The sequence below is a fragment of the Pseudophryne corroboree genome, chromosome 10 (assembly GCF_028390025.1).
Source record: "Pseudophryne corroboree isolate aPseCor3 chromosome 10, aPseCor3.hap2, whole genome shotgun sequence".
NCBI lineage: Eukaryota > Metazoa > Chordata > Amphibia > Anura > Myobatrachidae > Pseudophryne > Pseudophryne corroboree.
This window is the reverse complement of record NC_086453.1, coordinates 10506967-10527049: the sequence shown is the minus strand read 5'-3', so window position 1 is coordinate 10527049 and position 20083 is coordinate 10506967.

Here is a 20083-nt window from a genome sequence, read left to right as displayed (position 1 = left end):
CCACACTACATCACTGTACTACCTCCCTCACACTGTATAACTGCACTACCTCCCTCACACTGTATAACTGCACTACCTCCCCACACTACATCACTGTACTACCTCCCTCACACTGTATAACTGCACTACCTCCCCACACTACATCACTATACTACCTCCCTCGCACTGTATAACTGCACTACCTCCCCACAATACATCACTATACTACCTCCATCACACTGTATAACTGCACTACCTCCCCACACTACATCACTATACTACCTCCCTCACGCTGTATAACTGCACTACCTCCCCACACTACATCACTATACTACCTCCCTCACACTGTATTACTGCACTACCTCCCCACACTACATCACTATACTACCTCCCCACACTACATCACTGTACTACCTCCCTCACACTGTATAACTGCACCATCTCCCCACACTATACTACCTCCCTCACACTGTATAACTGCATTACCTCCCCACACTACATCACTATACTATCTCCCTCACACTGCATACAGTAACTGCACTACCTCCCCACACTACATCAATATACTACCTTCCCACACTACATCACTGTACTATCTCCCTCACGCTGTATAACTGCACTACCTCTCCACACTACATCACTATACTACCTTCCTCACACTGTATAACTGCACTACCTCCCCACACTACATCACTGTACTACCTCCCTCACGCTGTATAACTGCACTACCTCTCCACACTACATCACTATACTACCTCCCTCACACTGTATAACTGCACTACCTCCCCACACTACATCACTGTACTACCTCCCTCACACTGTATAACTGCACTACCTCCCCACACTACATCACTATACTACCTCCCTCACACTGTATAACTGCAATACCTCTCCACACTACATCACTATACTACCTCCCTCACACTGTATAACTGCACTACCTCCCCACACTACATCACTATACTACCTCCCTCACACTGTATAAATGCACTACCTCCCCACACTACATCACTATACTACCTCCCCACACTACATCACTGTAATACCTCCCTCACACTATATAACTGCACTATCTCCCCACACTATACTACCTCCCTCACACTGTATAACTGCATTACCTAACCACACTACATCACTATATTATCTCCCTCACAGCATACAGTAACTGCAGTACTCCCCCACACTACATCAATATACTACCTTCCCACACTACATCACTGTACTACCTCCCTCATGCTGTATAACTGCACTACCTCCCCACACTGCATCACTATACTACCTCCCTCACACTGTATAACTGCACTACCTCCCCACACTACATCACTATACTACCTCCCCACACTACATCACTGTACTACCTCCCTCACACTGTATAACTGCACTACCTCCCCACACTATACTACCTCCCTCACACTGTAAACTGCATTACCTCCCCACACTACATCACTATACTATCTCCCTCACACTGCATGCAGTAACTGCACTACCTCCCCACACTACATCACTATAGTACCTCCCCACACTACATCACTGTACTGCCTCCGTCACGCTGTATAACTGCACTACCTCCCCACACTACAACACTATACTCCCTCCCTCACACTGTATAAATGCACTACCTCCCCACACTACATCACCATACTACCTCCCTCACACTGTATAATTGCACTACCTCCCCACACTATACTACCTCCATCACACTGTATAACTGCACTACCTCCCCACACTACACTATCTCCCTCACACTGCATACAGTAACTGCACTACCTCCCCACACTACATCACTATAATACCTCCCCACACTACATCACTGTACTACCTCCCTCACGCTATATAACTGCACTACCTCCCCACACTACATCACTATACTACCTCCCTCACACTGTATAACTGCACTACCTCCCCACATTACATCACTATACTACCTCCCTCACACTGTATAACTGCCCTACCTCCCCACACTACATCACTGTACTACCACCCTCACACTGTATAACTGCATTACCTCCCCACACTACATCACTATACTATCTCCCTCACACTGCATACAGTAACTGCACTACCTCCCCACACTACATCAATATACTACCTTCCCACACTACATCACTGTACTACCTCCCTCACGCTGTATAACTGCACTACCTCTCCACACTACATCACTATACTACCTCCCTCACACTGTATAACTGCACTACCTCTCCACACTACATCACTGTACTACCTCCCTCACACTGTATAACTGCACTACCTCCCCACACTACATCACTATACTATCTCCCTCACACTGCATACAGTAACTGCACTACCTCCCCACACTACATCAATATACTACCTTCCCACACTACATCACTGTACTACCTCCCTCACGCTGTATAACTGCACTACCTCCCCACACTACATCACTGTACTACCTCCCTCACACTGTATAACTGCACTACCTCCCCACACTACATCACTGTACTACCTCCCTTACACTGTATAACTGCAATACCTCCCCACACTACATCACTATACTACCTCCCTCACACTGTATAACTGCACTACCTCCCCACACTACATAACTATATACTACCTCCCCACACTACATCACTGTACTACCTCCCTCACGCTGTATAACTGCCCTACCTCCCCACACTACATCACTATACTACCTCCCTCACACTGTATAACTGCCCTACCTCCCCACACTACATCACTATACTACCTCCCTCACACTGTATAACTGCATTACCTCCCCACTACATCACTATGCTATCTCCCTCACACTGTATAACTGCACTACCTCCCCACACTACATCACTATACTACCTCCCCACACTACATCACTATACTACCTCCCTCACACTATAACTGCACTACCTCCCCACACTACATCACTATACTACCTCCCTCTCACTATTTCTGCACTATCTCCCCACACTACATCACTATACTACCTCCCTCACACTGTATAACTGCACTACCTCTCCACACTACATCACTATACTATCTCCCTCACACTGTATAACTGCACTACCTCCCCACACTACATCACTATACTTCCTCCCCACACTACATCACTATACTACCTCCCTCACACTATAACTGCACTACCTCCCCACACTGCATCACTATACTACCTCCCTCACACTATAACTGCACTACCTCCCCACACTACATCACTATACTACCTCCTTCACACTGTATAACTGCACTACCTCCCCACACTACATCACTATACTATCTCCCTCACACTGCATACAGTAACTGCACTACCTCCCCACACTACATCACTATACAACCTCCCCACACTACATAACTGTACTACCTCCCTCATGCTGTATAACTGCACTACCTCCCCACACTACATCACTATACTACCTCCCTCACACTGTATAACTGCCCTACCTCCCTCATACTGTATAACTGCACTACCTCCCCACACTACACTATACTACCTCCCTCACACTGTATAACTGCACTACCTCCTCACACTTCATAACTGCACTACCTCCCCACACTACATCACTATACTACCTCCCTCGCACTGTCTAACTGCACTACCTCCCCACAATACATCACTATACTACCTCCATCACACTGCATACAGTAACTGCACTACCTCCCCACACTACATCACTATACTACCTCCCCACACTACATCACTGTACTACCTCCCTCACGCTGTATAACTGCACTACCTCCCCACACTACATCACTATACTACCTCCCTCACACTGTATTAATGCACTACCTCCTCACACTGTATAACTGCACTACCTCCCCACACTACATCACTATACTACCTCCCTCACACTGTTTAACTGCACTACCTCCCCACACTACATCACTATACTACATCCCCACTACATCACTGTACTACCTCCCTCACACTGTATAACTGCACTATCTCACCACACTATACTACCTCCTTCACACTGTATAACTGCACTATCTCCCCACACTTCATCACTATACTATCTCCCTCACACTGCATACAGTAACTGCACTACCTCCCTACGCTACATCACTATACTACCTCCCCACACTACATCACTGTACTACCTCCCTCACACTGTATAACTGCACTACCTCCCTCACACTGTATAACTGCACTACCTCCCCACACTACATCACTATACTACCTCCCTCACACTGTATAACTGCACTACCTCCCCACATTACATCACTATACTACCTCCCTCGCACTGTATAACTGCACTACCTCCCCACACTACATCACTATACTACCTCCCTCACACTGTATTACTGCACTACCTCCCCACACTACATCACTATACTACCTCCCCACACTACATCACTATACTACCTCCCTCACACTGTATAACTGCACTACCTCCCCACACTACATCACTATACTACCTCCCTCATGCTGTATAACTGCACTACCTCCCCACACTACATCACTATACTACCTCCCTCACACTGTATTACTGCACTACCTCCCCACACTACATCACTATACTACCTCCCCACACTACATCACTGTACTACCTCCCTCACACTGTATAACTGCACCATCTCCCCACACTATACTACCTCCCTCACACTGTATAACTGCATTACCTCCCCACACTACATCACTATACTATCTCCCTCACACTGCATACAGTAACTGCACTACCTCCCCACACTACATCAATATACTACCTTCCCACACTACATCACTGTACTACCTCCCTCACGCTGTATAACTGCACTACCTCTCCACACTACATCACTATACTACCTTCCTCACACTGTATAACTGCACTACCTCCCCACACTACATCACTGTACTACCTCCCTCACGCTGTATAACTGCACTACCTCTCCACACTACATCACTATACTACCTCCCTCACACTGTATAACTGCACTACCTCCCCACACTACATCACTGTACTACCTCCCTCACACTGTATAACTGCACTACCTCCCCACACTACATCACTATACTACCTCCCTCACACTGTATAACTGCACTACCTCTCCACACTACATCACTATACTACCTCCCTCACACTGTATAACTGCACTACCTCCCCACACTAAATCACTATACTACCTCCCTCACACTGTATAAATGCACTACCTCCCCACACTACATCACTATACTACCTCCCCACACTACATCACTGTAATACCTCCCTCACACTATATAACTGCACTATCTCCCCACACTATACTACCTCCCTCACACTGTATAACTGCATTACCTCCCCACACTACATCACTATATTATCTCCCTCACAGCATACAGTAACTGCAGTACCTCCCCACACTACATCAATATACTACCTTCCCACACTACATCACTGTACTACCTCCCTCATGCTGTATAACTGCACTACCTCCCCACACTGCATCACTATACTACCTCCCTCACACTGTATAACTGCACTACCTCCCCACACTACATCACTATACTACCTCCCCACACTACATCACTGTACTACCTCCCTCACACTGTATAACTGCACTACCTACCCACACTATACTACCTCCCTCACACTGTAAACTGCATTACCTCCCTACACTACATCACTATACTATCTCCCTCACTGCATACAGTAACTGCACTACCTCCCCACACTACATTAATATACTACCTTCCCACACTACATCACTGTACTACCTCCCTCATGCTGTATAACTGCACTACCTCCCCACACTGCATCACTATACTACCTCCCTCACACAGTATAACTGCACTACCTCCCCACACACTATACTACCTCCATCACACTGTATAACTGCCCTACCTCCCCACACTACATCACTATACTATCTCCCTCACACTGCATGCAGTAACTGCACTACCTCCCCACACTACATCACTATAGTACCTCCCCACACTACATCACTGTACTGCCTCCGTCACGCTGTATAACTGCACTACCTCCCCACACTACAACACTATACTCCCTCCCTCACACTGTATAATTGCACTACCTCCCCACACTATACTACCTCCATCACACTGTATAACTGCACTACCTCCCCACACTACACTATCTCCCTCACACTGCATACCGTAACTGCACTACCTCCCCACACTACATCACTATACTACCTCCCCACACTACATCACTGTACTACCTCCCTCACGCTATATAACTGCACTACCTCCCCACACTACATCACTATACTACCTCCCTCACACTGTATAACTGCACTACCTCCCCACATTACATCACTATACTACCTCCCTCACACTGTATAACTGCACTACCTCCCCACACTACATCACTGTACTACCACCCTCACACTGTATAACTGCATTACCTCCCCACACTACATCACTATACTATCTCCCTCACACTGCATACAGTAACTGCACTACCTCCCCACACTACATCAATATACTACCTTCCCACACTACATCACTGTACTACCTCCCTCACGCTGTATAACTGCACTACCTCTCCACACTACATCACTATACTACCTCCCTCACACTGTATAACTGCACTACCTCCCCACACTACATCACTGTACTACCTCCCTCACACTGTATAACTGCACTACCTCCCCACACTACATCACTATACTATCTCCCTCACACTGCATACAGTAACTGCACTACCTCCCCACACTACATCAATATACTACCTCCCCACACTACATCACTGTACTACCTCCTCACACTGTATAACTGCACTACCTCCCTCACACTGTATAACTGCACTACCTCCCCACACTACATCACTATACTACCTCCCTCACACTGTATAACTGCACTACCTCCCCACACTACATCACTATACTACCTCCCTCGCACTGTATAACTGCACTACCTCCCCACAATACATCACTATACTACCTCCATCACACTGTATAACTGCACTACCTCCCCACACTACATCACTATACTACCTCCCTCACGCTGTATAACTGCACTACCTCCCCACACTACATCACTATACTACCTCCCTCACACTGTATTACTGCACTACCTCCCCACACTACATCACTATACTACCTCCCCACACTACATCACTGTACTACCTCCCTCACACTGTATAACTGCACCATCTCCCCACACTATACTACCTCCCTCACACTGTATAACTGCATTACCTCCCCACACTACATCACTATACTATCTCCCTCACTGCATACAGTAACTGCAGTACCTCCCCACACTACATCAATATACTACCTTCCCACACTACATCACTGTACTACCTCCCTCACGCTGTATAACTGCACTACCTCCCCACACTGCATCACTATACTACCTCCCTCACACTGTATAACTGCACTACCTCCCCACACACTATACTACCTCCATCACACTGTATAACTGCACTACCTCCCCACACTACATCACTATACTATCTCCCTCACACTGCATGCAGTAACTGCACTACCTCCCCACACTACATCACTATACTACCTCCCCACACTACATCACTGTACTACCTCCCTCACACTGTATAACTGCACTACCTCCCCACACTACATCACTATACTACCTCCCTCACACTGTATAACTGCACTACCTCCCCACACTACACTATACTCCCTCCCTCACACTGTATAACTGCACTACCTCCCCACACTTCATCACTATACTACCTCCCTCACACTGTATAATTGCACTACCTCCCCACACTACACTACCTCCATCACACTGTATAACTGCACTACCTCCCCACACTACACTATACTATCTCCCTCACACTGCATACAGTAACTGCACTACCTCCCCACACTACATCACTGTACTACCTCCCTCACGCTGTATAACTGCACTACCTCCCCACACTACATCACTATACTACCTCCCTCACACTGTATAACTGCACTACCTCCCCACACTACATCACTGTACTACCTCCCTCACCTCCCCACACTATACTACCACCCTCACACTGTATAACTGCATTACCTCCCCACACTACATCACTATACTATCTCCCTCACACTGTATACAGTAACTGCACTACCTCCCCACACTACATCAAAATACTACCTTCCCACACTACATCACTGTACTACCTCCCTCACGCTGTAAAACTGCACTACCTCTCCACACTACATCACTATACTACCTTCCTCACACTATATAACTGTACTACCTCCCCACACTACATCACTGTACTACCTCCCTCACGCTGTAAAACTGCACTACCTCTCCACACTACATCACTATACTACCTCCCTCACACTGTATAACTGCACTACCTCCCCACACTACATCACTGTACTACCTCCCTCACACTGTATAACTGCACTACCTCCCCACAATACATCACTATACTACCTCCCTCACACTGTATAACTGCACTACCTCCCCACACTACATCACTATACTACCTCCCTCACACTGTATAACTGCACTACCTCCCCACACTACATCACTATACTACCTCCCTCACACTGTATAAATGCACTACCTCCCCACACTACATCACTATACTACCTCCCCACACTACATCACTGTAATACCTCCCTCACACTATATAACTGCACTATCTCCCCACACTATACTACCTCCCTCACACTGTATAACTGCATTACCTCCCCACACTACATCACTATACTATCTCCCTCACCTCATACAGTAACTGCAGTACCTCCCCACACTACATCAATATACTACCTTCCCACACTACATCACTGTACTACCTCCCTCATGCTGTATAACTGCACTACCTCCCCACACTGCATCACTATACTACCTCCCTCACACTGTATAACTGCACTACCTCCCCACACTACATCACTATACTACCTCCCCACACTACATCACTGTACTACCTCCCTCACACTGTATAACTGCACTACCTCCCCACACTATACTACCTCCCTCACACTGTATAACTGCATTACCTCCCCACACTACATCACTATACTATCTCCCTCACTGCATACAGTAACTGCACTACCTCCCCACACTACATTAATATACTACCTTCCCACACTACATCACTGTACTACCTCCCTCATGCTGTATAACTGCACTACCTCCCCACACTGCATCACTATACTACCTCCCTCACACAGTATAACTGCACTACCTCCCCACACACTATACTACCTCCATCACACTGTATAACTGCACTACCTCCCCACACTACATCACTATACTATCTCCCTCACACTGCATGCAGAAACTGCACTACCTCCCCACACTAAATAACTATACTACCTCCCCACACTACATCACTGTACTGCCTCCGTCACGCTGTATAACTGCACTACCTCCCCACACTACAACACTATACTCCCTCCCTCACACTGTATAACTGCACTACCTCCCCACACTACATCACCATACTACCTCCCTCACACTGTATAATTGCACTCCCTCCCCACACTATACTACCTCCATCACACTGTATAACTGCACTACCTCCCCACACTACACTATCTCCCTCACACTGCATACAGTAACTGCACTACCTCCCCACACTACATCACTATACTACCTCCCCACACTACATCACTGTACTACCTCCCTCACGCTATATAACTGCACTACCTCCCCACACTACATCACTATACTACCTCCCTCACACTGTAACTGCACTACCTCCCCACATTACATCACTATACTACCTCCCTCACACTGTATAACTGCACTACCTCCCCACACTACATCACTATACTATCTCCCTCACACTGCATACAGTAACTGCACTACCTCCCCACACTACATCAATATACTACCTTCCCACACTACATCACTGTACTACCTCCCTCACGCTGTATAACTGCACTACCTCCCCACACTACATCACTGTACTACCTCCCTCATGCTGTATAACTGTACTACCTCCCTCACACTGTATAACTGCACTACCTCCCCACACTATACTACCTCCCTCACACTGTAAACTGCATTACCTCCCCACACTACATCACTATACTATCTCCCTCACTGCATACAGTAACTGCACTACCTCCCCACACTACATTAATATACTACCTTCCCACACTACATCACTGTACTACCTCCCTCATGCTGTATAACTGCACTACCTCCCCACACTGCATCACTGTACTACCTCCCTCACACAGTATAACTGCACTACCTCCCCACACACTATACTACCTCCATCACACTGTATAACTGCACTACCTCCCCACACTACATCACTATACTATCTCCCTCACACTGCATGCAGTAACTGCACTACCTCCCCACACTACATCACTATAGTACCTCCCCACACTACATCACTGTACTGCCTCCGTCACGCTGTATAACTGCACTACCTCCCCACACTACAACACTATACTCCCTCCCTCACACTGTATAAATGCACTACCTCCCCACACTACATCACCATACTACCTCCCTCACACTGTATAATTGCACTACCTCCCCACACTATACTACCTCCATCACACTGTATAACTGCACTACCTCCCCACACTACACTATCTCCCTCACACTGCATACAGTAACTGCACTACCTCCCCACACTACATCACTATACTACCTCCCCACACTACATCACTGTAAAACCTCCCTCACGCTATATAACTGCACTACCTCCCCACACTACATCGCTATACTACCTCCCTCACACTGTATAACTGCACTACCTCCCCACATTACATCACTATACTACTTCCCTCACACTGTATAACTGCACTACCTCCCCACACTACATCACTGTACTACCACCCTCACACTGTATAACTGCATTACCTCTCCACACTACATGACTATACTATCTCCCTCACACTGCATACAGTAACTGCACTACCTCCCCACACTACATCAATATACTACCTTCCCACACTACATCACTGTACTACCTCCCTCACGCTGTATTACTGCACTACCTCTCCACACTACATCACTATACTACCTTCCTCACACTGTATAACTACACTACCTCCCCACACTACATCACTGTACTACCTTCCTCACGCTGTATAACTGCACTACCTCTCCACACTACATCACTATACTACCTCCCTCACACTGTATAACTGCACTACCTCCCCACACTACATCACTGTACTACCTCCCTCACACTGTATAACTGCACTACCTCCCCACACTACATCACTATACTACTTCCCTCACACTGTATAACTGCACTACCTCTCCACACTACATCACTATACTACCTCCCTCACACTGTATAACTGCACTACCTCCCCACACTACATCACTATACTACCTCCCTCACACTGTATAAATGCACTACCTCCCCACACTACATCACTATACTACCTCCCCACACTACATCACTGTAATACCTCCCTCACACTATATAACTGCACTATCTCCCCACACTATACTACCTCCCTCACACTGTATAACTGCATTACCTCCCCACACTACATCACTATATTATCTCCCTCACAGCATACAGTAACTGCAGTACCTCCCCACACTACATCAATATACTACCTTCCCACACTACATCACTGTACTACCTCCCTCATGCTGTATAACTGCACTACCTCCCCACACTGCATCACTATACTACCTCCCTCACACTGTATAACTGCACTACCTCCCCACACTACATCACTATGCTACCTCCCCACACTACATCACTGTACTACCTCCCTCACACTACATCACTGTACTACCTCCCTCACACTGTATAACTGCACTTCCTCCCCACACTATACTACCTCCCTCACACTGTAAACTGCATTACCTCCCCACACTACATCACTATACTATCTCCCTCACTGCATACAGTAACTGCACTACCTCCCCACACTACATTAATATACTACCTTCCCACACTACATCACTGTACTACCTCCCTCATGCTGTATAACTGCACTACCTCCCCACACTGCATCACTATACTACCTCCCTCACACAGTATAACTGCACTACCTCCCCACACACTATACTACCTCCATCACACTGTAAACTGCATTACCTCCCCACACTACATCACTATACTATCTCCCTCACTGCATACAGTAACTGCACTACCTCCCCACACTACATTAATATACTACCTTCCCACACTACATCACTGTACTACCTCCCTCATGCTGTATAACTGCACTACCTCCCCACACTGCATCACTATACTACCTCCCTCACACAGTATAACTGCACTACCTCCCCACACACTATACTACCTCCATCACACTGTATAACTGCACTACCTCCCCACACTACATCACTATACTATCTCCCTCACACTGCATGCAGTAACTGCACTACCTCCCCACACTACATCACTATAGTACCTCCCCACACTACATCACTGTACTGCCTCCGTCATGCTGTATAACTGCACTACCTCCCCACACTACAACACTATACTCCCTCCCTCACACTGTATAAATGCACTACCTCCCCACACTACATCACCATACTACCTCCCTCACACTGTATAATTGCACTACCTCCCCACACTATACTACCTCCATCACACTGTATAACTGCACTACCTCCCCACACTACACTATCTCCCTCACACTGCATACAGTAACTGCACTACCTCCCCACACTACATCACTATACTACCTCCCCACACTACATCACTGTAAAACCTCCCTCACGCTATATAACTGCACTACCTCCCCACACTACATCACTATACTACCTCCCTCACACTGTATAACTGCACTACCTCCCCACATTACATCACTATACTACCTCCCTCACACTGTATAACTGCACTACCTCCCCACACTACATCACTGTACTACCACCCTCACACTGTATAACTGCATTACCTCCCCACACTACATCACTATACTATCTCCCTCACACTGCATACAGTAACTGCACTACCTCCCCACACTACATCAATATACTACCTTCCCACACTACATCACTGTACTACCTCCCTCACGCTGTATAACTGCACTACCTCTCCACACTACATCACTATACTACCTCCCTCACACTGTATAACTGCACAACCTCCCCACACTACATCACTGTACTACCTCCCTCACACTGTATAACTGCACTACCTCCCCACACTACATCACTATACTATCTCCCTCACACTGCATACAGTAACTGCACTACCTCCCCACACTACATCAATATACTACCTTCCCACACTACATCACTGTACTACCTCCCTCACGCTGTATAACTGCACTACCTCCCCACACTACATCACTGTACTACCTCCCTCACACTGTATAACTGCACTACCTCCCCACACTACATCACTGTACTACCTCCCTCACACTGTATAACTACAATACCTCCCCACACTACATCACTATACTACCTCCCTCACACTGTATAACTGCACTACCTCCCCACACTACATAACTATATACTACCTCCCCACACTACATCACTGTACTACCTCCCTCACGCTGTATAACTGCCCTACCTCCCCACACTACATCACTATACTACCTCCCTCACACTGTATAACTGCACTACCTCCCCACACTACATCACTATACTACCTCCCTCACACTGTATAACTGCATTACCTCCCCACTACATCACTATGCTATCTCCCTCACACTGTATAACTGCACTACCTCCCCACACTACATCACTATACTACCTCCCCACACTACATCACTATACTACCTCCCTCACACTATAACTGCACTACCTCCCCACACTACATCACTATACTACCTCCCTCTCACTATAACTGCACTACCTCCCCACACTACATCACTATACTACCTCCCGCACACTGTATAACTGCATAACCTCTCCACACTACATCACTATACTATCTCCCTCACACTGTATAACTGCACTACCTCCCCACACTACATCACTATACTACCTCCCCACACTACATCACTATACTACCTCCCTCACACTATAACTGCACTACCTCCCCACACTGCATCACTATACTACCTCCCTCACACTATAACTGCACTACCTCCCCACACTACATCACTATACTACCTCCTTCACACTGTATAACTGCACTACCTCCCCACACTACATCACTATACTATCTCCCTCACACTGCATACAGTAACTGCACTACCTCCCCACACTACATCACTATACAACCTCCCCACACTACATAACTGTACTACCTCCCTCATGCTGTATAACTGCACTACCTCCCCACACTACATCACTATACTACCTCCCTCACACTGTATAACTGCCCTACCTCCCTCACACTGTATAACTGCACTACCTCCCCACACTACACTATACTACCTCCCTCACACTGTATAACTGCACTACCTCCTCACACTGCATAACTGCACTACCTCCCCACACTACATCACTATACTACCTCCCTCGCACTGTCTAACTGCACTACCTCCCCACAATACATCACTATACTACCTCCATCACACTGCATACAGTAACTGCACTACCTCCCCACACTACATCACTATACTACCTCCCCACACTACATCACTGTACTACCTCCCTCACGCTGTATAACTGCACTACCTCCCCACACTACATCACTATACTACCTCCCTCACACTGTATTAATGCACTACCTCCTCACACTGTATAACTGCACTACCTCCCCACACTACATCACTATACTACCTCCCTCACACTGTTTAACTGCACTACCTCCCCACACTACATCACTATACTACATCCCCACTACATCACTGTACTACCTCCCTCACACTGTATAACTGCACTATCTCCCCACACTATACTACCTCCTTCACACTGTATAACTGCACTATCTCCCCACACTTCATCACTATACTATCTCCCTCACACTGCATACAGTAACTGCACTACCTCCCTACACTACATCACTATACTACCTCCCCACACTACATCACTGTACTACCTCCCTCACACTGTATAACTGCACTACCTCCCTCACACTGTATAACTGCACTACCTCCCCACACTACATCACTATACTACCTCCCTCACACTGTATAACTGCACTACCTCCCCACACTACATCACTATACTACCTCCCTCGCACTGTATAACTGCACTACCTCCCCACAATACATCACTATACTACCTCCATCACACTGTATAACTGCACTACCTCCCCACACTACATCACTATACTACCTCCCTCACGCTGTATAACTGCACTACCTCCCCACACTACATCACTATACTACCTCCCTCACACTGTATTACTGCACTACCTCCCCACACTACATCACTATACTACCTCCCCACACTACATCACTGTACTACCTCCCTCACACTGTATAACTGCACCATCTCCCCACACTATACTACCTCCCTCACACTGTATAACTGCATTACCTCCCCACACTACATCACTATACTATCTCCCTCACACTGCATACAGTAACTGCACTACCTCCCCACACTACATCAATATACTACCTTCCCACACTACATCACTGTACTATCTCCCTCACGCTGTATAACTGCACTACCTCTCCACACTACATCACTATACTACCTTCCTCACACTGTATAACTGCACTACCTCCCCACACTACATCACTGTACTACCTCCCTCACGCTGTATAACTGCACTACCTCTCCACACTACATCACTATACTACCTCCCTCACACTGTATAACTGCACTACCTCCCCACACTACATCACTGTACTACCTCCCTCACACTGTATAACTGCACTACCTCCCCACACTACATCACTATACTACCTCCCTCACACTGTATAACTGCAATACCTCTCCACACTACATCACTATACTACCTCCCTCACACTGTATAACTGCACTACCTCCCCACACTACATCACTATACTACCTCCCTCACACTGTATAAATGCACTACCTCCCCACACTACATCACTATACTACCTCCCCACACTACATCACTGTAATACCTCCCTCACACTATATAACTGCACTATCTCCCCACACTATACTACCTCCCTCACACTGTATAACTGCATTACCTCCCCACTCTACATCACTATATTATCTCCCTCACAGCATACAGTAACTGCAGTACTCCCCCACACTACATCAATATACTACCTTCCCACACTACATCACTGTACTACCTCCCTCATGCTGTATAACTGCACTACCTCCCCACACTGCATCACTATACTACCTCCCTCACACTGTATAACTGCACTACCTCCCCACACTATACTACCTCCCTCACACTGTAAACTGCATTACCTCCCCACACTACATCACTATACTATCTCCCTCACACTGCATGCAGTAACTGCACTACCTCCCCACACTACATCACTATAGTACCTCCCCACACTACATCACTGTACTGCCTCCGTCACGCTGTATAACTGCACTACCTCCCCACACTACAACACTATACTCCCTCCCTCACACTGTATAAATGCACTACCTCCCCACACTACATCACCATACTACCTCCCTCACACTGTATAATTGCACTACCTCCCCACACTATACTACCTCCATCACACTGTATAACTGCACTACCTCCCCACACTACACTATCTCCCTCACACTGCATACAGTAACTGCACTACCTCCCCACACTACATCACTATAATACCTCCCCACACTACATCACTGTACTACCTCCCTCACGCTATATAACTGCACTACCTCCCCACACTACATCACTATACTACCTCCCTCACACTGTATAACTGCACTACCTCCCCACATTACATCACTATACTACCTCCCTCACACTGTATAACTGCCCTACCTCCCCACACTACATCACTGTACTACCACCCTCACACTGTATAACTGCATTACCTCCCCACACTACATCACTATACTATCTCCCTCACACTGCATACAGTAACTGCACTACCTCCCCACACTACATCAATATACTACCTTCCCACACTACATCACTGTACTACCTCCCTCACGCTGTATAACTGCACTACCTCTCCACACTACATCACTATACTACCTCCCTCACACTGTATAACTGCACTACCTCTCCACACTACATCACTGTACTACCTCCCTCACACTGTATAACTGCACTACCTCCCCACACTACATCACTATACTATCTCCCTCACACTGCATACAGTAACTGCACTACCTCCCCACACTACATCAATATACTACCTTCCCACACTACATCACTGTACTACCTCCCTCACGCTGTATAACTGCACTACCTCCCCACACTACATCACTGTACTACCTCCCTCACACTGTATAACTGCACTACCTCCCCACACTACATCACTGTACTACCTCCCTTACACTGTATAACTGCAATACCTCCCCACACTACATCACTATACTACCTCCCTCACACTGTATAACTGCACTACCTCCCCACACTACATAACTATATACTACCTCCCCACACTACATCACTGTACTACCTCCCTCACGCTGTATAACTGCCCTACCTCCCCACACTACATCACTATACTACCTCCCTCACACTGTATAACTGCACTACCTCCCCACACTACATCACTATACTACCTCCCTCACACTGTATAACTGCATTACCTCCCCACTACATCACTATGCTATCTCCCTCACACTGTATAACTGCACTACCTCCCCACACTACATCACTATACTACCTCCCCACACTACATCACTATACTACCTCCCTCACACTATAACTGCACTACCTCCCCACACTACATCACTATACTACCTCCCTCTCACTATTTCTGCACTATCTCCCCACACTACATCACTATACTACCTCCCTCACACTGTATAACTGCACTACCTCTCCACACTACATCACTATACTATCTCCCTCACACTGTATAACTGCACTACCTCCCCACACTACATCACTATACTTCCTCCCCACACTACATCACTATACTACCTCCCTCACACTATAACTGCACTACCTCCCCACACTGCATCACTATACTACCTCCCTCACACTATAACTGCACTACCTCCCCACACTACATCACTATACTACCTCCTTCACACTGTATAACTGCACTACCTCCCCACACTACATCACTATACTATCTCCCTCACACTGCATACAGTAACTGCACTACCTCCCCACACTACATCACTATACAACCTCCCCACACTACATAACTGTACTACCTCCCTCATGCTGTATAACTGCACTACCTCCCCACACTACATCACTATACTACCTCCCTCACACTGTATAACTGCCCTACCTCCCTCATACTGTATAACTGCACTACCTCCCCACACTACACTATACTACCTCCCTCACACTGTATAACTGCACTACCTCCTCACACTTCATAACTGCACTACCTCCCCACACTACATCACTATACTACCTCCCTCGCACTGTCTAACTGCACTACCTCCCCACAATACATCACTATACTACCTCCATCACACTGCATACAGTAACTGCACTACCTCCCCACACTACATCACTATACTACCTCCCCACACTACATCACTGTACTACCTCCCTCACGCTGTATAACTGCACTACCTCCCCACACTACATCACTATACTACCTCCCTCACACTGTATTAATGCACTACCTCCTCACACTGTATAACTGCACTACCTCCCCACACTACATCACTATACTACCTCCCTCACACTGTTTAACTGCACTACCTCCCCACACTACATCACTATACTACATCCCCACTACATCACTGTACTACCTCCCTCACACTGTATAACTGCACTATCTCACCACACTATACTACCTCCTTCACACTGTATAACTGCACTATCTCCCCACACTTCATCACTATACTATCTCCCTCACACTGCATACAGTAACTGCACTACCTCCCTACGCTACATCACTATACTACCTCCCCACACTACATCACTGTACTACCTCCCTCACACTGTATAACTGCACTACCTCCCTCACACTGTATAACTGCACTACCTCCCCACACTACATCACTATACTACCTCCCTCACACTGTATAACTGCACTACCTCCCCACATTACATCACTATACTACCTCCCTCGCACTGTATAACTGCACTACCTCCCCACACTACATCACTATACTACCTCCCTCACACTGTATTACTGCACTACCTCCCCACACTACATCACTATACTACCTCCCCACACTACATCACTATACTACCTCCCTCACACTGTATAACTGCACTACCTCCCCACACTACATCACTATACTACCTCCCTCATGCTGTATAACTGCACTACCTCCCCACACTACATCACTATACTACCTCCCTCACACTGTATAACTGCACTACCTCCCCACACTACATCACTGTACTACCTCCCTCACACTGTATAACTGCACTACCTCCCCACACTACATCACTATACTACCTCCCTCACACTGTATAACTGCACTACCTCTCCACACTACATCACTATACTACCTCCCTCACACTGTATAACTGCACTACCTCCCCACACTAAATCACTATACTACCTCCCTCACACTGTATAAATGCACTACCTCCCCACACTACATCACTATACTACCTCCCCACACTACATCACTGTAATACCTCCCTCACACTATATAACTGCACTATCTCCCCACACTATACTACCTCCCTCACACTGTATAACTGCATTACCTCCCCACACTACATCACTATATTATCTCCCTCACAGCATACAGTAACTGCAGTACCTCCCCACACTACATCAATATACTACCTTCCCACACTACATCACTGTACTACCTCCCTCATGCTGTATAACTGCACTACCTCCCCACACTGCATCACTATACTACCTCCCTCACACTGTATAACTGCACTACCTCCCCACACTACATCACTATACTACCTCCCCACACTACATCACTGTACTACCTCCCTCACACTGTATAACTGCACTACCTACCCACACTATACTACCTCCCTCACACTGTAAACTGCATTACCTCCCTACACTACATCACTATACTATCTCCCTCACTGCATACAGTAACTGCACTACCTCCCCACACTACATTAATATACTACCTTCCCACACTACATCACTGTACTACCTCCCTCATGCTGTATAACTGCACTACCTCCCCACACTGCATCACTATACTACCTCCCTCACACAGTATAACTGCACTACCTCCCCACACACTATACTACCTCCATCACACTGTATAACTGCCCTACCTCCCCACACTACATCACTATACTATCTCCCTCACACTGCATGCAGTAACTGCACTACCTCCCCACACTACATCACTATAGTACCTCCCCACACTACATCACTGTACTGCCTCCGTCACGCTGTATAACTGCACTACCTCCCCACACTACAACACTATACTCCCTCCCTCACACTGTATAATTGCACTACCTCCCCACAC